Raw genomic sequence first — 22,152 nt, 5'->3', positions numbered from 1 at the left:
CATTTCAGGCCAAGACCCTTCTTTAGGACTGCTATTCTCTCTTGCTTCACCTTACTATCATCAGAGAGGAGGTGCAGAAGACCTGCAGACCCACATGGATGGAGATCATTCTGAAAGGGTTGCTCACAGCCTGCTATAGAGGCACTAATATATAGGATTGCAAGAGGTTGCAAAGGATCATGGGCACATCCCTCCGCCATTGTGAATAATTTCAAGAGATGCTAGTTACCTCAAGAGGGTGACATCCATCATTAAAGACCCTCACTATCCAGTTGTTTGTTATGTCTCCCCTCTCGCATACCTCTTTTTCCCTTATTAGGGAGAGAGAGAGAGCCTGTGGTATGTCGAATTACCATGTGGACGAGTAGTCTTTGGGGTACTACAAGTTTGTGTCTTTATTGATGCTTTCCTGTACGCTTGAGTGCTCTGTGGAGGGTGTTGATGCTTTTTTGCTGGTGGGGTGGGGGCGGTCATTGCCTTGCTGCTGACTGTGCTGGGGGGGGGGGGGTGCTTTGGGGTTCTAACGTTTAATCGTCATTCATTTCTTGGGGCACTCCTCTGCTTTCGTGGATGAAGAAAAATATTCTCAGGATGTATATTATATACATTTCTCTAACATTAAATGCACTAATTGAACATGCCCTCTTTGCATAACTGCAATTGGGGAGGCGGTACAGGAGGCTGAAGACACACGCTCAATGTTTTAAAAACAGTTTCTTCCCCTCTACCATCAGATTTCTGAACAGTAATCAACCTGATTCTGATACGACTGCTGTACTGAAGGGATCGGGCTGTATGTAGCAACACCCTTCAAATCATTACGTTTTTCTTTCCAGCAATCAATATTCACAGTAATTGTCGGCAGTTAAACCAGCAGGCACTGTTATTGAGAATAGGGTCAGTGGTCTTCATACAGCACACTGGCCTCTGGAGATTCACATTAGGTGAACAAGGACTTTATCCACTGGTTCGTGATGAGGATAAGCAGCTCTCCATTGCTCACAGCATCCAGGCCAGTGAGGCAGGGAATTTGAGTCACTCCGTCAGTAACACTGCTCACTCCATGCCTCCTGCACTCCCACCATCTGAAACCCGAGACACAAGAGGTTCTGCAAATTCTGGACATCTAGAGTAACACAAGTAAAATGCTGGAGGAACTCAGCAAGCCAGGCAAGATCTATGAGGAGGAATAAACATTCGATGTTTCAGGCTGTCACTCTTCATCAGGACTGGCCATCTTGACTCATCTAAAAACGGACAGGCTGTTTAGGTTTGAAGATTCTTGGCACAAGAAATCACAACCTTGCAGGAAGATCATTTGCTAGAATAAGATTAATGGTGATCAACTCAAATACCAGGCCAGTGTGTAGACATGCAAATGAAGTAAAAATACTGCTTCTCATTATGGCTTAAATGATCTAAGACCTTCTCCATTCACCTTATTCTCAAACTCAGTGATGTTCAGTAAACCAGATAAGATCTGCCTAGAAATGCCAATCCAATGCAGAACGCTCCTGCCTTTGAAATTCTATGTATTCCTGCATAATTTAAGATCTCTTCTGCTAAAAATTTTGGGAGTTGCTTTGAGTTTGATGTTGAAATGAAAATTTAGAAACTATGTACTGTGGCCACCCCAAACAGACAATAACTAATACTTGATCCACATCCTTAATGGAGGTATCACAACAGCACAATCTGCTTCTCTTGAAGCAATTGACTAGCTTAACCATCTAAATGTAAAACATGTTTTATAAACCTATCCTTGAATAGGTTTATAAAAGATGTACCTAGGTCCCCTCTTCCTTCCCTTTTTCCTATGGTCCACTCTCCGCTCTTATCAGATTCCTTCTTCTCTAACCCTTCACCTTTCCCACCTATCACTTATCACCTTCTCACTAGCCTCCTTCCCTTCTCCTTCCCTTTTATTATTTTGGCGTCTTCCCAATTCCTTTAGGTCCTAAAGAAGGATCTTGGCCCAAAACACCAACTGTTCATTGATTTCCATAGATGTTACCTGACCTGCTGAGTTTCTGCAGCATTTTTGTGCTTTGCTTTGGATTTCCAGCATCTGCAGACTTTCTTGTGTTTATGTAAAATGAAAGTTGCTATTCTGCATCCACTTCAGCCATCTGTAAGTGACCACTGCACAAGTGAAAGAGCGTCAGTTGGTAATTCTATTCTTTTCACTAACTGAGTGCAGGTATTTTTTGGATCCTGATGCTTTTTGCAATCCAAAGGTTCTTTGGAAGTCAAAAATGAGGCACAAAACTTATAGCTAAGCAATTTCCTTAAATGTGACAAGAACAAAAAAAGAAAGAGGAGCCGAGAAAACAAAGAAAATACAAAGGTAAAAGCAGTTGTGGTCATCTCGTACTCAGGTTAGAAATAACAAAATAACAATTAACTATCAAGTAGCCAGATTCAAGTAATATGACGCCTGCTAGAGAAAACAAAGAAGCTTCTTGAAAATTACAGAAGCAACTGTACCATACTTGTTAAGAGAAGAATAGCCCATAACTCGGCAGTGGAGTTATTGGTGCACCGTCGTGACAGTGTTTCCGTAGCAAGCTATTCTTGTTTTTACGAGGCCCAGTTGCTAGCTCAACGCTCAACCCAACTTGGATTCGAACTCGGGAACCTTTGCTCCGGAGTCCAGTGCTGATATTATTGCACCACCAAGCGGGACACCGTAAGTGTTGGAAAATAGAAAACACATTTCATCAGCAGTCACCAAAACTAAATGTTGAGTTTTTCTCTTTCTCTACAGCTACTTCTGAACCTGCTGAGCATTTTCCAGCTTGTTTATATGTCCAATACCTGGAGTATTTTGCTTATTTGCAGGTCATAGAATCCTAGAGGACAACAGTTATAAAGCCCCTTGGCCAATCCTGCGGGTCCAGTGCACACTTTGAATAAATATCATGACGTGCAGCCTTTTTCCTGTATTGAGAAAGAAGAGGGTCCAACCTTCAGCCATCACTGTTACTAAAGTTTCTGTTTGGCCTCAGTGCTTTACAGAAACAGTATCTACAAACCCTTGAAAGAGGTGGATTCAATGGGCCAAGCAGCTGAAGGTTAAATAAATAAGCCAGAATCTACCTCCAGACACAGATCGTCAAAATCATTCACCGCTGCAATATTTAACACTGCAGTTTGCAGGATTCAGAGACGGGATTTTGTGCTCTGAAGTGCTTTATTTTCCATAGTACTGTGATTTATGAAAGGTGTACCTCACTGTGGGAAGATAATGGCATTTGAAATGGTTCATTTCATAAATCTATCTGCATGTCCCTGATGAATACACGACTCTTTGTGCTCTTGAATGGAATAACGTTTTCATCCGCTATTGACATGAAAACAACAGGACTTGCTGTTTTTTTTTGAGCTCTGTAATGATGCCGTTACTGAGGAGCTGCAGCTAACGTCTGTCTCAGGGGTTTTGGGCAGAAGCTGTGGGAACTTGTATCAACAAAATGAAGAAATAATCAACATGGAGCACTTCCCCACTATCCTCTATAGCTACACACACATTAATAATATAGGTTAACTTAGCATTCCTGCAATCACTTTACAGAAATATGACACAGTCTGCAATTTCATAGCTTCTGCTATCATTCTTTCCCTCTGTATTTCCATATTTTGACTTGTGTTTGAATAAACCAGTCTCAAGGTCAATTTCTGTTGTGCATTGCTTCCTATTGAAGGTAACCCCATTAAATTTGGATGAAAATTCACAAAACTGGTTCAACATAAACTATACAATTAGTTTTGCGCTCACTGCTGGAATGCATAAATCAAAGCTGATGAGACCACGGTAAAGGTCAGTCTTATCAAATGCACTAATGCCAGTGATCTTTTAATTAATTTTGTCAATGTTTCTGTGATCTATTTTTAAAGTATTTGAAAATGTATGTTTTATCTTTTTTCCAAAGGGAAGGGACAGTGTTGGCTGCTCCTAACAATTTTAATGCAGAAAAGTCAAGGGCAAACATAAGCAGTCACCTATAGAAGGAAAATAAATTTATTCAAATATAATTGAAATGTTACTGATTTAAACAGCATTGCCTTAAAATTCCCTAGCATTAAACGTGTGATACAGTAATGAAAACACGCTGTACTCTGCCTTAGAAATTCAGTCTATTGACTTTGATCGAATGAATTTCAGAGGCATGATCCAACAGTGACACTACCACAGACCATATGTAACACCAGCAGCTATGTATGGATTTCTAGCAAATATTCATAGCCTTTAAGTATTAAAACAGTCATAAAAATTACATATTTCTTCCATGTTGATGTCACAGTAATTTCAACAATTATATTACCTATTTACGAGTATAAGTTTCTGCTTCAACCATTTGGAAGAGTATGCATTAATCCTGCATTTTATGGCTCCTATCAAGTTTATTTTAAAAGAGAAACAGTACAGTATTCCTATTGATCAAACAGAATGAGCTAACAATGCACAGCAGATTGTTTAAAATTGATAAAAAGGCAAATTAACAGTAACAGTTGTTCAAGTCCAACACAAACAAATTATCACAACCTGCAACCTTAACTTGTCCTTCAAATACACGCATATAGTCAGTGGCCACCTAATTAGGTACTTCCTGTACCTAATAAAGTGGCCACTGAGTATATGTTCATGGTCCTCTGCTGCAGTAGCCCATCACTTCAAGGTTTGAAGTGTTGTGTCTTCAGAAGTGTGCTTCTGCACACCACTGTTGTAATGCTTGGTTATTTGTATTACTGTCAACTTCCTGTCAGCTTCAACCACTCTGGCCATTTTCTCTTATTCTCAAGGTGTTTCTGCCCACAGATCTGCCATTCACTGGATGGTTTTGTTTGCTTTTCACACCATTCCCTGTAAACCCTTGAGGTTGTTGTCCATGAAAATCCCAAGAGATCAGCAGTCTCTGAGATCCTCAAACCACCCCATCTGGCACCAACATAGTCCGTATCACTCAGGTCACACTTCTCCCCTATCCTGATGTTTGGTTTGAACCTCTTGACCATGTCGGCATGCTTTTATGTACTGAGTTGCTGCCACATGACTGCCTGACTGGATATTTACATTACTGAGGTGTAGAGGTGTATCAAATAAAGTGGCCACTGAGTGTATTTTTAGAATCTTCTATTTTTATTCCTGATTTCAGGTATTCTTAAGGTTGTATGGCTGCTCCAATACCACTGGCTGCATGTTCAATCTTACTAACATTTACCATCATGTGCTATCAATTTTCTGACACTCAATTTGCATATGACATGTATTAAAGTCAGCGCTACGTTAATTATTTAAATGTGTGGCTTAACATTTATATCAACTGAGTACTGAAGAAAGAATAGCATAGATCTTGCCCTGATGAAAAAATGGCTCACAGAATTAAGATGAACTTAATTTTCCTTCTCAGTTTTTATTCGCAATTCTGCTAATATTCAATATGCACTAGCTAATGCATGAAATGCATAAATCAGGAATGTGAAAAGGAAAGGAAGCAAGAAATTTATTATTAATTGACAAGGATCTTTTTATCAGGGTATTAATAATAGCCTGCGAGAAGTTTATAAAATTATACGAGGCACAGAAAGACTAAACATCCAGTATCTTTTCTCTCAGGGTCAAAATGTAGTGAGCATATACTTAAGGAGAGAGGGAGTAAGTTCAAAGGAGATGTTCAAGGAAAATTATTTACAAAGAGAGCAGTGGGTGTCTGGAACAAACAGCCGGGGATGGCAGTGGGGGAGATATTACAGATACATAGATTGGGCAGCACAGTAGTGTAGTGGTTAGTACAACACTTTACAGTGCAGGTGACCCTGGTTCAATTCCTGCCGCTGCATACAAGGACTTTGTACGTTCTCCCCGTGAACGTGTGGGTTTCCTCCGGGTCCTCCTGTTTCCTCCCACAGCCAAAGGTGTACTGGTTAGTAGGTTAATTAGTTATTATAGACTGTCTTGTAATTACTACTACTATTACTACATCGACTCAGGCCTAGGTAGCCGGTGTCGGGCACGATGACAGACTCTCCACTCCTCCCCCTCCCTCATCAGTGTGTTCAGTTCATCTACATTAGCTGCGCCGCTATCTTCTAGGAGTGTGTTGACCATAGTCTTGGGAGGGTGCCCAGGGTTCATCCTCCCATGCTTGGGCTCCCATGTGATGACTAGGCTGGCAAGTAGCTCAGGGTGGCGTAGACAGTGCCCCACTAGTTGCAGTCTTCTCGCCTCAATTTTAGGAGTCAGCATCGGTAGGTCGTCATAGAGCTTGACGTTCGTCATGTGCTGTTGCCAACTCACGTCAAGAGACATCCAGAGCATTCGTGTATAGCAACCATCTAGTGACTTTCTCATGGTCTTGGTAAGTGTCCACGTCTCGCATCCGTACGTGAGAATGGACTCTATGACTGCTATGAAGATCCTCTTTTTGAGCCCTCTGGTCAGGTTTGACCTCCAGATTTCCTTCATGTCATTCATAGCCCTCCACGCCAGCGGCTTCCATATCTTTATGTCCTTCTCTGAACTCATTATTCTTGACCCGAGGTACTTGAAGTCTAAGACTTTCTTAATGATATCATTCTTTACAGTCTTGAGAGTACACTCGTCGCAGTTGAACGCCATGTACTCTGTCTTTTTAGCGTTTAGGTGAAGTCCAACTTTATAGCACTCAATTTCCACTTTTGTCGGTAGCTGCTGTGTTTCCTCAATCTGGTCAGACAGCAGGACTATGTCATCTGCAAAATCGAGATCTGTGGGCGTAACTGGTCTGACCCTTTTGGTTTGTTCTGGTTTTATGGTAAAACCAAGCTTGTCATGATCCTTGGTAGCTTGACGTAGAGCATAATCAAGGACTATTATAAAGATGTATGGTGCCAGAGTGTCTCCTTGAAGCACACCAGCTAGGAGCTTGAACACTGCTGTTTCTCCGTCTGGTGATACAACTTTCGCCATGGTCTTGGTGTAACTGGACTCTATTGCTCTCAGTAGAGGGTCTGGCACTCCGTAAGCTTGCAGGATCTTCAGCATTTTACTTGTAATTAGGCTCAGATTAAATCAGGTGATTGTTGGGCAGCGCAACTCAAAGGGTTGGTAGGGCTGATTCCACACTGTATCTCAATAAATAAGTACATATGTTTAAGAGGCTCTTAAATAGATACAAGAATATGCAGAGAATGTGCAGACAAAAGGGATTAGTGTAATTAGGCATCATTAGCTTAATTACTCTGGCACAATATCGTGGGCTAAAGGGCCTGTTTCTGAGCTGTGCTGCTATATGTTTGAACACCATTTGGCTATAAACACCCATTTGCTGCTGTTTTAAAACCTTCACTGAGCTTCCATCTGGAGGTCAGGAGGGTAAAATGGATGGTTTGGATTTTATCCTTCTCTGTCCAGTGATACAGTAGATTTTAAAAAACTGAGCAGGAAGGAAGAGGTAGTATAGATGTGATGTGTCTCCCTGGCATCAAGCTATTTACCTCTGATTTAATAATGACAAGTTTGAGAGCGTGATGTAAACCAACCTGAAGAAATAATCATAATGCATAGGCAAGGATTGTCAGATTTTGCATGCTGCTTGAATTGAATGGTCCGATTGAGGCTCAGAGAATCTAGCAGGTGAATGGAGAGAAGGGCTGCCAGGATAGACCTGATGAAGGGTCTAGACTTGAAAAGTCAACTCTATATTTTCCCTCCATAGGAATTTCCTAACTTTCTGAGTTCTCTAATTTTTTGTGTGTGTTGCTCCAAGATCTGCAGTGCCTTTTGTCTCCAAGCAGGTGAAATGCTGCGTATGCTATAGATTAGCAGGACAAGACTGTCTCCCTTTGAGCTCTTTAAGTAAATCCACTATTTCATCTTTTCTTCTACACTGTTGGCCAATTCCCAGCAACCTTCAGTCACTGAAGGTACGTTAGACAAGCTTTTCCCTGTGTCTTGGTAATGTGACAATAATAGAACAATGGACAGACAGACAGACAAACATACTTTATTGATCCTGAGGGAAATTGGGTTTCGTTACAGTTGCACCAACCAAGAATACAGTAGAAATATAGCAAAATAAAACCAGAAATAATTAAATAATAATAAGTAAATTATGCCAGTGGAAATAAGTCCAGGACCAGCCTACTGGCTCAGAGTGTCTAACATTCCGAGGGAGGAGTTGTAAAGTTTGATGGCCACAGGCAGGAATGACTTCCTATGATGCTCAGTGTTACATCTCGGTGGAATGAGTCTCTGGTTGAATGTACTCCTGTGCCGAACCAGTACATTATGGAGTGGATGGAGACATTGTCCAAGATGGCATGTAACTTGGACAGCATCCTCTTTTCAGACACCACCGTCAGAGAGTCCAGTTCCACCCCCACAACATCACTGGCCTTGGGAATGAGTTTGTTGATTCTGTTGGTGTCTGCTACCCTCAGCCTGCTGCCCCAGCACACAACAGCAAACATGGTAGCACTGGCCACCACAGACTCATCGAACATCCTCAGCATCGTCTGGCAGATGTTAAAGGATCTTAGTCTCCTCGGGAAATAGAGACGGCTCTGACCCTTCTTGTAGACAGCCACAGTGTTTAACCAGTCCTGTTTATTGTCAAATCATATACCCAGGTATTTGTAATCCTCCACCATGTCCACACTGACCCCTTGGATGGAAACAGGGGTCACCGGTGCCTTGGCCCTCCTCAGGTCCACCACCGACTCCTTAGTCTTTTTCACATTAAGCTGCAGATGATTCTGCTCACACCATGTGAAAAAGTTTCCCACCACAGCCCTGTACTCAGCCTCATCTCCCTTGCTGATGCATCCAACTATGGCAGAGTCATCAGAAAACTTCTGAAGATGGCAAGACTCTGTGCAGTAGTTGAAGTCCGAGGTGTAGACGGTGAAGAGAAAGGGAGACAGGACAGTCTCCCTTGGTAATACGAATACCAAGAGCAATCTCTCAGCCAACCATGCAACCACACCCACCTCAGCCTGTGCCAGTCCCCTGACCTTCTATTTCACACTTCTCCAGACTCAGAATCAGATTGCTTTATTATCACACATCCATCGAAACTTACAGAGAAATGTGCCATTTGCGTTAACAATCAAAACAAAAAGCTGTGCTGGGAGCCGCCCAAAAGTGTCACCACACGTTCTGGCTCGAACAAAACTCGGCAGAACAACACAGGGCACAACAAAGAACAAAACAACAACAGCCAAAAACCCTCCCTCCCACTCACCAGCACACCTATTCACACACACAGACAGACAGTCCTGCGACCCAAGGACAGGCGTCCCAGCCTTCAGCCTGCTGAGGACTCACAGACTCACAGAAAATGGGCCTCCAAGCTTTCCCAGTGGACTCTCAGACACACAAGACAAGGGCTTCGGCCGTCAGGCTTCACATGGATACCATCACCCTATGGTGATGGGGTGAGGGGGGGGGGGTGATTTGGATGATCTTGATATTCATGAATTCCTGAGGTTTCTATCTACAAATATTCACCATCAATACCTCCGCATAAATATAGAGAAGTCCACTCTTTTCAACTTCAGGAATCGGAAACGCACCCAATACAATGAAACAGTAAAATACCAGCAAGTGCTGACAACGTGAATTAAAACATCCAGCTTTCTGGAATACTGAATCCAGCAGGACTGAGAGCATAAACACAGCTGAAACAACATAATTTGTGAAATCTCTTGGGTTAATGCCTTTATCTGCAGATGTTACTTTTGCATCCTCCCCATGTTCCTGTGTTCGGTAACTCCCTGTACTGATGTCACTGGACTTCACAATTTAAACATTAATTAACTGAAATAAATAGATCCTTTCTACAGAAGAATGAATCATATCTCACAACTGGCTGTGGGCATAGGGTGTAGATACATTCTAGCCTCAGTACAGCTGCAAGACTTAAAACTGCCAGACACATGAAAATGACTTTGAACAATGAATGATGGTAAGTAACCTATTGTTACTTGGAGTGCACTTTAACTCACGATACTGACAAATTAAACTCAAATTGCAGACCGTACATTTATTTTCAAAGTATGTACACATTATACAACTTTCGAGTTTTGTCTCCTAACAGGCAGCCACGAAACAAAGACACCCAAAACAACCATAAAAATAGACCACCAAACAGCCGGTGCAGAGAAAAATAATAAATCATTCAAACAATAACCACAAGCAAATAGTGTTCAGAACTGAAATCCACAGAGTCCATCCACAGACCCTTAGTTCAGTGTAAAGCAGAGCAGCGAGCTGAACAGGCTCATTCCATGCCTTAGACCCCAACAACCTGTTCTTTACAATCTGGCCTTGCGACTAAATTGTCGTCCAAACGTCGGGTTCAGCTGCTCTGAGGACGGGACCCTGCCACCTTGATTTGGCTTATACCCGACCTTTCCCATTCAGCCCCGTGCTTAAATCATTGTCCAGACATTGGGTTCAGCCTCTTCGATACACTCTGAGGCCTGGACCCCACCACCTCAGTTCGGCCTGTATCCAACTTCTCCAATTCAGCCCAGGGCTTAATTCGATCAAACCTCAGGTCTTTCTCATCTCAGTTCTGCCTACTCGATTGCCTCCAAGTCCAATTAGAGGCAGAAATAATCTATTCAGCCTATTATGTCCATGTGATATTAAAAGTGGACCTACTCTGGATGCCCTTGTCACAGCTCTCAAGACTCAGATTCCAATTCATGCTTATTTATCACATGTACATCAAAGCATATGTATGCTGTAATTGATTTACTTATTTATTTATTTATCATTATTATTTTTTTCTATATTATGTATTGTACTGAACTGCTACTGCTAAGTTAACAAATTTCATGACACTTGCTGGTGATTCTGATTCTGAAATGCATCATTTGCATTAACAACCAACACAACCTAGAGATGTGCTGGGGCTGCATGCAGGAGTCACCACACATTCCGAGCACCAGCCTAGCATTCTCACAGTGTTTGGCAGAACACAGAACAGAAAACAACAACAGCTAAACAAACATGGTCCTCATAGGTTACAAACCCAATAAACCCAGGTTACCAAAACAACAGGAGATCTGAACTCAAATGAAGTGAATGGACCTGAGAGAATGAACTGACACAAAAGGTACAGGGCCTTCAGTTAAGATTATACTAAAGTGAAAGGACCTTCAATTACAAGGTGCTGATGAGGGTAAATAATATGGCAAAAGTAATAAAGGTCTGAAGAGATTCATTTCTTACTTTCAAAAAGTAATGAAACTTACAAAAAAAGATAGCTCTCTGTTTAAAATCTCAAAATCTGGTGGTAAAAATAATTCCCAACAATTCACACAGTAGTTTCAAAAACCAATTCTTCTTCCCACGAAGTCTGTTCAAAGCTAATTGTTGTCTAAAATGCAAACACGAGGAAATCTGTAGATGCTGGAAATTCAAGCAACACACACAAAATGCTGGTGGAACACAGCAGGCCAGGCAGCATCTACAGGGAGAGGCACTGTCGACGTTTCGGGCTGAGACCCTTCATCAGGACTAACTGAAAGAAGAGATAGTAAAAGATTTGAAAGTGGGAGGGGGAGGGGGAAATGATAGGAGAAGACAGAAGGGGAGGGATGAAGCTAAGAGCTGGAAAGTTGATTGGCAAAAGGGATACACAGCTGGAGAAGGGAAAGGATACCCTCCGCCTTTCTTTCTCCCTAGGCCTCCCATCCCATGATCCTTTCTCTTCTCCAGCTGTGTATCCATTTTGGCAATCAACTTTCCAGTTCTTAGCTTCATCCCTCTACTCCTGTCTTCTCCAATCATTTTGGATTTCCCCCTCCCCCTTTCAAATCTCTTACTATCTCTTCTTTCAGTTAGTCCTGATGAAGGGTCTCGGCCCGAAATGTCGACAGTGCTTCTCCCTGTAGATACTGCCTGGCCTGTTGTGTTCCACCAACATTTTGTGTGTGTTGTTGTCTAAAACATTCAGATACGTCTTCCTTATCTTTTTCACACTCATCTTGTGTTGGGACTTCACACCTCATTTCAATTTTGTTTTGGGTGGAACTGTGGAATTGGCTTATTATGTACCGAGAAACAGCAAATAGCTTGTTTTGCATATTGTTCATGCAGATCAAATCATTATACGGTGCACTGAGACAGAGCAAGTTAAAACAAAAACAGAACATGGGATAAAATGTCGCAGCTACAGGAAAAGTGCAGTGTAGGTAGACAATAAGGTGCAAGATCAGAACGAGGTATGTTGTGAGGTCAAGAGTCCAATTTATTATAGCACATACAGGTAACAATGTAAGAGAACTTTGAATGAATTTCCTTGTTCCTCTCTTTAAGCTAAAGTCCCTGGATTAGTCTGCTGAAGCATGGCACAAGAATAATAATGATGAGAGCCTGAAGCAACGTCAAGTTGTCTGGGTAAGATAACGTTACAATCTTTTACTCAAAAGGTGACTTTGGAATACCCAGGCATTATATATTAATCTTCTAAAAATAGTGTGATCAACTTGGAAAATAAATCATTTTTTTAAAATTGAAAATAAACCAGTTTGTTTCTATAATTAAGAATTAGGGAAAAATATTGTTTTACTGATGGCCAAAGATCAGTAGCAGAAAAATCCGTGTTGTAGATCTCTCACAGGTTTTCCTGACTGCCATAGCTGCTATTGCCGTTCATAGAGTAAAACCAGTACTACTGTGTGCATTAATGGAAACAGCTTCACTCAGTGGTCACTTTATTAGGTACACCTGTACACCTGCTCATTAATACAAATATCTAATCAGCAAAACAGATGGCAGCAATTCAATTTATGCAGACATGGCCAAGAGGTTCAGCTGGTGTTTGGACCAAACAACAGAATGGGGAAGGAATGTTTGTTGGTGCTAGATGGGGTGGTTTGAATATCTCAGAAACTCCTGGATCTCCTACAGCAGCAGAAGAGCATAAAGCATACACTGAGTGGCCACTTTATTAGGAACAGTGACTCTTACAGTGGAATGACTCTTGGTGCCAGATGGGACGGTTTGAGCATCTCTGAATCTGCCGATCCCCTAGAATTTCCAAGCACAACAATCTCTAGAGCTTACAGAGAATGATGCAAACTGCAACCCCACAAAAAGAAATCTAGTGAGTGGCTGTCCTGTGGGTGAAAACACCTTTTTTGATGAGAGAGTTCAGAGGAGAATAGCCAGACTGGTTCAAGCTGACAGGCAGGAAACTCTAAGTCAAAAGTGTACTATATCAAGAAGGCAGGATCAGGTTACAAGTGTCTAATAATCTTCCAATCAACAGGGGAAGATGATATGTTGCAAAGATCGATGCGCCAGGTGATTCCGTTGGGACGTAGCTTTGCGGAGTAGTTGTAAGTGTTAAGTTAAACGATTAATCCCTTTTTGTATGCATTCAAACAAGCTTGACAGTCACATATTAGAAGCATTAACCTTGCCTCTCAGTGCATGTTTGTTTGTTTTTGCAAATGGAGATTCATGCCCGTAAGGAGGCGTGGTTGTTAAATTAATTTTGTAAGGGGAATTAGTCCAAATTTATTTTCTATATGGAAACAGAAGAGCTACGATTGCCAAATGCATTCAGAAGGCAAAGACATCAGTCAAATCTTCAAGTGCAACTCATAAGAGCAACACTAACTGACAGGATCATTGCACTAATCTGCTAATATTACCATACACTTTGCTCATTAATTGTGCAGAGAGTTTCCCACATACAGGATGCCCTGGGTGCTCGTCCTTGACAATTCAATAGACAAAACCTGGTGCTCTTATCAATCTTGCTCTACCTCCAGGAGAGACAAGAGACAAGAGACAATTTCACCGATTTAACTGAGAATTGAGATCCATTTGATCAGGTGGTATGAAAGGTCACAATATCCCTCTCTTACAATACATAGAACATTGAATAATACAGCACAGTGCAGGCCCTTCAGCCCACAATGTTGTGCTGTGCTTTTAACATTCTCTATGATCAATCTAACCCTCCTCTTGTCATAGTCCTTCATTTTTTTTTTATCATCCATATGTATATCTAAGTGTTTCAATGTATCTGCCTTTACCACCACCCTTGGCAGGGCATTCCACTCAACCAAATTAATGACATACAATGTAAAAATAAGTGATTCCAACACCGACCCCTGCAGAACACCACTAGTCACAGCATCCAATCAGAAAAAGGCTCCCTTTAGTTCCACTCTTTGCCTCCTGCCAATCAGCCAATGCTCTTTCAATGCTAGTATCTTTCCTGTAAGACCATGGGATCTTATTTTGTTAAGCAGCCTTGCTGTGCCTTGTCAAAGGCCTTCTGAAAATCTAAGTACACAACCTTCACCAATTCTGTTTTGTCTATCCTGCTAGTTATTTCCTCAAAGAATTCTAACAGACTTGTCAGGAAAGATTTTTCCATGCAGACTTTGGCCTAACTTATCATGTGCCTCCAAGTACCCCATAACCTCATCCTTGACAACTGACTCCAACCACTTCCCAATCACTGAGGTCAGGCTAAATGGACTATAATTTCCTTTCGTTTGCCTTCCTCTCTTCTTGAAGAGTGGAGTGACATACCTGTACTCTGATAATAAATCTACTTTGAAACTTTGAACTTTAAACCAGGTGACGACTTCATTGATTGATATAGTACTGAGTTGTAACTGAAGTTTTGTTTTCTATTGCATAGATGCTCCTGATGGCAATAAGCAGAAGCTGCTCCGTGCAAGATCAATTGGCACATTCTGAGAAATTTTAGTTTGAACATCAGGTTATATCTGAGAAAATGTTACTTGGATAAAATATTCCCAATTCACATGCAAATAAAATTGTTTGCACAAATGGGTAAGGTCTTGCCTCATTGAAACTCTGGCTCCCTTTAGGATGTTCATGCCGAGTCGTCAAGCAAACACAATGTTGAAACAGACACTTTTCAGCACACAACACTTTGCCCTAATCCCTCATTGACAGCAGAGAAAAGAGCACACAGGAGCACAGAAGTGCATTTCCAGAGAACATTTCTTTTTCACTCTAGATTGCTGGCAGAAAGCCAGCATAATGAAGAAGACAAAATGACCCACCAAAAGAAAACAGAACAAATTTACAAAGATGGTGTTCTACCTTTCTAATATTCATGTAAAACACACTGGAAGACCCAATCCTTTCCAGTCCTGATGAAGGGGCACCACCTAACTTTTTATTCCCCTCCCTAGATACTGCCTGACTTGCTGAGTTCCTGTGTGTATGTTGCTAGAAAAAAGGTTGCCAGTAGGCTGGTCAGGTATGCAGCATGTCAAGTTTAAGCAGAAATTTATAATAATTTCCCCTGACCCACCATAACATTTTAGTTGTCTGATTCCTGTGTGACTGGAGAAAACACTAAACCTGTCGGTTAAATACAAGATTAACATACACAAAATGCTGAAGGAACTCAGCAGGCCAGACAGCATCTATGAAAGTTCTAACCGTGGGGTGGCATGGTAACACTTTTTACAGTACCAGTGACCCGGGTTTCCTCCAGGTGCTCCAGTTTCCTCCCACAGTCCAAAGATGTACTGGTTGGCAGGTTAATTGGTCATTGTAAATTGTCCCATGATTAGGCTAGGGTTAGATTAGGATTGCTGGACAGCACAGCTCAAAGGTTCAGAAGGGCCTGTTCCACGCTGTACCCAATAAATAAACAAACAAACAAACAAATAAATAAATAAAAAGAATAAAATGTTGACATTTTGGGCCGAGATTCTTCATCAGGTGAAACACAACAGTGCATAATTAGTACTAGGCAACATGACAGGACGATCCAACATAATAGAACACTTTTTAGTTACCCCCCAGCCCCAGTTAGTCCGATTTCCCTACCTTTCCCCACATGTGGTGAAGGGGGTGGGGAATTTTTTTGCATTGTTATAACTATTAAGATGTCACAAGAGTAACTTTAAAAATATGAATGAGCCTTAGAAGGATTTAAACTAAGAAGTATAAAAATCATACATCCCTAATGTTGTTAGTTGAACAGCAGTGATCATGTCCAAAACTCACTGTAATATTGGGGTGGAATAAGTGGAGATGTCACCTTCCCCTGTTTGCCTCTCAGGCTCATTCTCAAGTATCACTGCAGAAGGGAAAACAAGCTCTGAATCAGAAGCTTTGCATCAGGAGCATAGAACATAGAACTTAGAACAGTACCACACCTGAACAGGTCCTTCAGGCCACAACGTTGTGCCAAACCAAATTGGTAATCAAATGGCCAACTAAACTAATCCACTTTGTCGACATAGAGTCTATAGCGGTGGCATGGTAGTGTAGCTGTTAGCACAATGCTTTACAGTACCAACAACCCAGGTTCAATTCCCGCTGCAGCCTGTAAGGAATTTTTATGTTCTCCCCGTGACTGCGTGGGTTTCCTCTGGGTGCTCCGGTTCCCCCCCACAGTCCAAACACATAGCATTTGGGAGGTTAACTGGCCATTGTAAATTCTCCTATGAGATGGGTAGGATTAAATGGGGAACTGCTGAGTGGAGCAGCTCAAAGGGCTGATTCCAACCAGTATCTCAATAAATCCTTTCATTTCCCTCATTCATGTGCCTATCTAAACATCTCTTCCAGATCTAATGGATCTGCCTCTTCCAGTACATTCCAGGCACCCACCACTCTTTGTGTAAAAAAAACTTCCCCCTCATATCTCCTTTGAACTTACCCCTTCTCATCTTAAATGCATAGGGAACATGAAGGAGAGAAATACAGAAATCTTAAGTGCACACAACTAGGAATTTTACTGCAGATTTTTTTTCTAATCCCAAGACAATATATCCATTTGGATAAAAGTACAGAACCGTGCTGATGCAATAAAAGGGAGAAGCTGCTGCAGCCAGTCCTCGCATAGTTAAACTGAACTGAACCAATGACTGAAAAAAAAATCCCTTCCTTTGCAGTCTTTCCTTATAAATCAACCACTATATGAGAGGTGGGAAGGGAGAAGTATTTCACTTGACAAAGGAGCAAAGTTTCACAAGTTATTTTTATGCCATTTCTGGAAAAGATCCAAAATTATTTAAAGAGGCAGCGGCCTCCAAAAACCTTCAGCCCTATAGCCTACATCAGAGATGTCAGGGGAGCAGGTTGGGCAAGGACAATGTTCCAGCAGAACTCCAAACCATCTCTCTTTACATTGTCAGATATTATGGGTTGGCATGGTGGGACAGGAGGTTCTTCCCCATTCATCCCACTTGTGAAGAGCTGAAGAAATGAGAAGCCATCAGGTGCTGAGCATAAAAGAGTACAGGGCCTTTGGCCCACGATGTTGTGCCAACCTTTTAACCTACTCCAAGATCAATCTAATGCTTCCCACCCACAAAGCCCTTCATTTATCTTTCATCTGTGTGCCCATCTAAAAGTCTCTTAAATCTCTCCAATGGACCCACTTCAACCACCATCTCTGGCAGGATGTTCCAAGCACTTACACTCTCTGTGTAAAAAACCAACCTCAAACATCTTCCCATATATTCCTCCAATCAGCTCCACCACCCGCCAACCTTCCCCTCACCTGGTTTCACCTTTTTCCTTCCAGCTTGTACTCCTTCCCTTCCCACCACATTCTTTTTTCTGGCTTCTTCACCCTTCCTTTCCAGACCCGATGAAAAGTCTCAGCTCAAAATGTCGACTGTTTATTGCCCTCCATAGATGCTTCCTGACCTACTGAGCTCCTCCAGCATTTTGTTTGTGTTACTCTAGATTTCCAGCATCTGCAGAATCTTGTGTGTTTATCTTAAAATAATGCCCTCTTATGTTAGCCATTGCTGGACTGGAGAAAACATGCTCACTGTTCATTATATCTATGTGTCTTATCATCTTATGCACCTCTATCAAGTCATCTCTTCTCCTCCACTCCAAAGGGAAGAACCCTAACTCACTCAAATTACTAACTGAAATTACTCATTCCTTTTTGTTATATTTAAGCTTAATCTGAATGAAGCAATCATCCAGAGCTACTTCATCCTGTCAATAAATAAAACCCAGTTGTTTTTTTTCAACATTAGAGGATTCAATTGGCATTGAAAACAGCAAAACCATATTTTGACTTAATTCCATCTTCAGTCTCTACATCCAGATTCTTTTTCATGAGCATGTACCTCCGTCACCCGTCCCCATCTTTCTACTAAAATTGGCACATACGTTATGAATGCCTTGCCCCTTCCAGTATTCATAAGACCATAACACATAGGAGCAGAATTAGGCCATGCGGCCCATCAAGTCTTCTCTGCCATTTCATCACGGCTGATTAATTAATCCTCTCAACCCCAGTCTCCTGCCTTCTCCCCATAGCCTTTGACTCCCTTATTAATCAAGAACCTATTACCTTCCATTGTAGTGGTTAGCACATTGCTTTAAAGTACAGGTGACACAGGTTCAATTTCTGCCGCTGCCTGTAAATTCTCCCTGTGACCGCGTAGGTTTCCTCTGGGTGCTCTGATTTCCTTCCCCAGTCCAAAGACATGCCAGTTGCTAGGTTAATTGGTCATTGTAAATTATCCTCTAACTAGGCAAGGATTAAATTGGGGATTGCTGGACGGTGTGGCTGAAAGGACCTATTCCAGACTGTATTTCAGTAAAAACAAATAAATAAATAAACAAACAAACAAACTCAATGACTTGGCCTCCACACTTCTCTCTGGCAATGAATTCCACAGATTCACCACCCTCTGGCTACAGAAATTCTTCCTCAAGTCAAGTCAAGTCAAGTCACTTTTACTGTCACTTCGACCATAACTGCTGGTACAGTACATAATAAAAATGAGATGTTTTTTCAGGACCATGGTGTTACATGACACAGTACAAAAACTAGACTGAACAACGTAAAAAACAACACAGAAAAACAACTACACTAGACTACAGACCTACCCAGGACTACATAAAGTGCACAAAACAGTGCAGGCATTACAATAAATAATAAACAAGACAATAAGGCAGTAAGGTGTCAGTCCAGGCTCTGTGTATGAAGGATTCTTATAGCTTGGGGGAAGAAACTGTTACATAGTCTGGTCGTGAGAGCCCGAATGCTTTGGTGCCTTTTCCCAGACGGCAGGAGGGAGAAGAGTTTGTATGAAGGGTGTATGGGGTCCTTCATAATGCTGTTGCTTTGCGGATGCAACGTGTAGTGTAAATGTCTGTAATGGCGGGAAGGGAGACCCCAATGATCTTCTCAGCTGACCTCACTAGCTGAAGGGTCTTGTGATCTGAGATGGTGCAATTTCTGAACCAGGCAGTGATGCAGCTGCTCAGGATGCTCTCAATACAACCCCTGTAGAATGTGATGAGGATGGGGGGTGGGAGGTGGACTTTCCTCAGCCTTCGCAGAAAGTACAGACGCTGCTGGGCTTTCTTTGCTATGGAGCTGGTGTTGAGGGACCAGGTGAGATTCTCCGCCAGGTGAACACCAAGAAATTTGGTGCTCTTAACGATCTCTACCGAGGAGCCTTCTATGTTCAGCGGGGAGTGGTTGCTCTGAGCCCTCCTGAAGTCAACAACCATCTCTTTTGTTTTGTTCACATTCAGAGACAGGTTGTTGGCTCTGCACCAGTCTGTTAGCCGCTGCAGCTCCTCTCTGTAAGCTGACTCGTCGTTCTTGCTGATGAAACCCACCACGGTCGTGTCATCAGTGAACTTGATGATGTGGTTTGAGCTGTGTGTTGCAGCACAGCCATGGGTCAGCAGAGTGAACAGCAGTGGACTGAGCACGCAGCCCTGGGGGGGCCCCCCGTGCTCAGTGTGATCTATTCTAAAGGGACATCCCTCTATTCTGAGGTTACGCCATCTGGTCTGATTTCACCATTAAAGGAAACATCTTCTCCACATCCAACTTACCCATTCTCCAGTCTGGAAGCGGAGTCACATTGGACCGACAATCCTGAATCTCAATCAGCTGCACTTTGATGGGAAAAGACATGGCTGGGAGCTTTAAATCAGCATATCTCCTGAGCAATGCCACAATCCAAGCACGTAATACTTCACACATCTTGGTCGAGACAGATGCCTTCCATGTGCTACCTTCAGCTTTCCAGTTTGAGCCTGGCAGCATGATTACAATTAGTTCCAGTACTAATGACATTATCACGATTATGGCCAATTCAAGTGTCAAGTAGCATTTTGATGGTCATTTTGGTTCATTAATTCTAATTTCATTTATTTTAAGCCCATTAGAAAGTTCAAAGCGTGAGAAGTACAATCTTTCAATTGCACCTCAAGACACGAAGATTTTGATAATCTTGCTAATTTTTAAATTATAATGATGGTGCGGGGGCTCCTGAGGGGGTTACAGATGTGAATTAAAAAGGGAATTATTAAACAACATTCACCTTGAAAAGTACAAAAATGGGTCTGTGCAATTATGACTTTGCCCATTCTATTTCATTCGAATGCTAATTCAAAGAAAATAAAGTTTTAAAAAATCTGTCAGAAGATTGGAACAGCTTTTTAAGAACTATCATACTGAATGGCATACGAAGGCAAAGCTCCTGAGCAGTTCCTGGACTAAGTGTTGAATTGAGAATTGTCAAGGTGGGGAGAAAAGCAGATAGAAAGAGCTCAGGCAGTTTTCAACTAGCCTGTTTAGAACAAACAGCAAGAGGATACAAACACATTAATACTTTTTCAATCCAAAAAAATGATAGCAAATGCCAATATTACCTCAGCTATAATTGAAGGCCTAGTTCATGAAATTGCTCTTCTGCAGTCACATAGCCCCTCAACAGACTATCTTCTCCAACTATTTCTCACAAGGTAGGCACTGCAAGTTAGAAGTAAGTTATTGCTTGGACTGCTCTGAGGTAAACAATGAGGTATTATGCTAATACATGTCTTTCAAGTATGTGAAATTCAACCAGGCAATTGATCATTATAGATTCTGCAGATGCAGGAGATCTTGAGTAACTCACCGAAAATACTGAAGGAACTCAGCAGGTCAAGCAGCATCTATGGAGAGTCCCAATTAAGGGTCTCTGCCTGAAATGGCAACTGTTAATTTCTCTCCATAGATGCTGCCTGAGTTGGTGAGTCCTTTCAACATTTTCTAAGTTTTTCCATTATAGTATGACTTAAATAACAAGATTAAAAAACTGCATTTTATACATTCTCTGGCCACTTGATTTGGTAGCTCCTGTACCCAATTAAGTAGCCATTGAGTGTACGTTCATGGTCTTCGGCTGCTGTAGCCTATCCACTTCAAGGTTTAACATGTTGTGCATTCGGAGATGCTCTTCTACAAACAACTTTGTAATGTGTGGTTTCTATCGCCTTCCTGTCAGCTTGAACCAGTCTGGCCATTCTCCTTTGAACTCTGTCGCTAACAAACCGGTTTTTGTCCACAGAACTGATGCTCACTGGATTTTTCTTTGCTTCTCACACCATTCTATGCAAACTCTAGAAACTGGTATGTAGGCCAACCTCGAGAGGTCAGTAGTTTCTAACATAATCAAACCCCTCTCCCCATCTGGCACTAACAATCATTCTACGGTCAAAGTCACTTCGATCACATTTCTTATCCATTTTGATGTTCGGTCTGAATAACAACTGAACCTTTTGACTGTGTCAGCATGCTGTTATGCTCTGGAGTTACTGCCACATGATAGGCTGCTTAGATATTTGCATGAACAAGCAGCTGTACAGGTGTACCTAATAAAGTGGCCACTGAATGTACATTACCTTTCACTGCCTCAGCTCATCTTGAAGTATTTTTCAGCCACTGGATCTTTTTTTAAAATGTCTTCACCGTTATACAAAAGGCAGCAGCCAATTTCCATAAAGGCAATTTCCAAATATTTTCATCTAGAGGGTGTTTGGAACCTGGTTTGCTCTGCCTTTTGGGATGGTAGAGGCAGAGATTCTGACAGAATTAGAAAATTATCTTCAGCAAACATTGGTATGTATTTTCTAAACACATGAGATTTGGCAGATGCTGGAAATTTTGAGCAACACACACAAAATGCTGGAGGCACTCAGCAGTCAGGCATCATCTATGGAGAAGAATAAACAGTTGACGGGTCAGGCCAAGACTCTTCTTCAGGACCGGAAAGAAAGGGGACAGAAGCCAGGGTAAGAGGGTGGGGTGTGGGTGAAAAATACAAACTGGCAGGTGATAGTTAAGACCAGGTGAGCAGAAACATGGGTGAGTGGCTGGTAGAGCACGTGAT

General features: G+C 41.9%; 1 protein-coding gene and 1 long non-coding RNA gene across 2 annotated transcripts in view; one reads left to right on the top strand and one right to left on the bottom strand.

The window, feature by feature from the left end:
* Positions 1-22,152, bottom strand: part of wwox (WW domain containing oxidoreductase) — a 1,114,422-nt gene that overhangs the window by 312,102 nt on the left and 780,168 nt on the right. The window lies entirely within an intron of this gene.
* On the top strand, positions 12,113-14,778 carry LOC140741005 (uncharacterized). The gene is made up of 4 exons (XR_012101984.1): positions 12,113-12,216; positions 12,311-12,391; positions 13,266-13,335; positions 14,658-14,778. It is a non-coding gene; the product is annotated as an uncharacterized lncRNA (long non-coding RNA).

The sequence above is a fragment of the Hemitrygon akajei genome, chromosome 17 (assembly GCF_048418815.1).
Source record: "Hemitrygon akajei chromosome 17, sHemAka1.3, whole genome shotgun sequence".
NCBI classification, from domain to species: Eukaryota; Metazoa; Chordata; class Chondrichthyes; order Myliobatiformes; family Dasyatidae; genus Hemitrygon; species Hemitrygon akajei.
The sequence above is the reverse complement of the archived record's forward strand: the minus strand, read 5'-3'. Positions and strand labels throughout refer to the sequence as shown.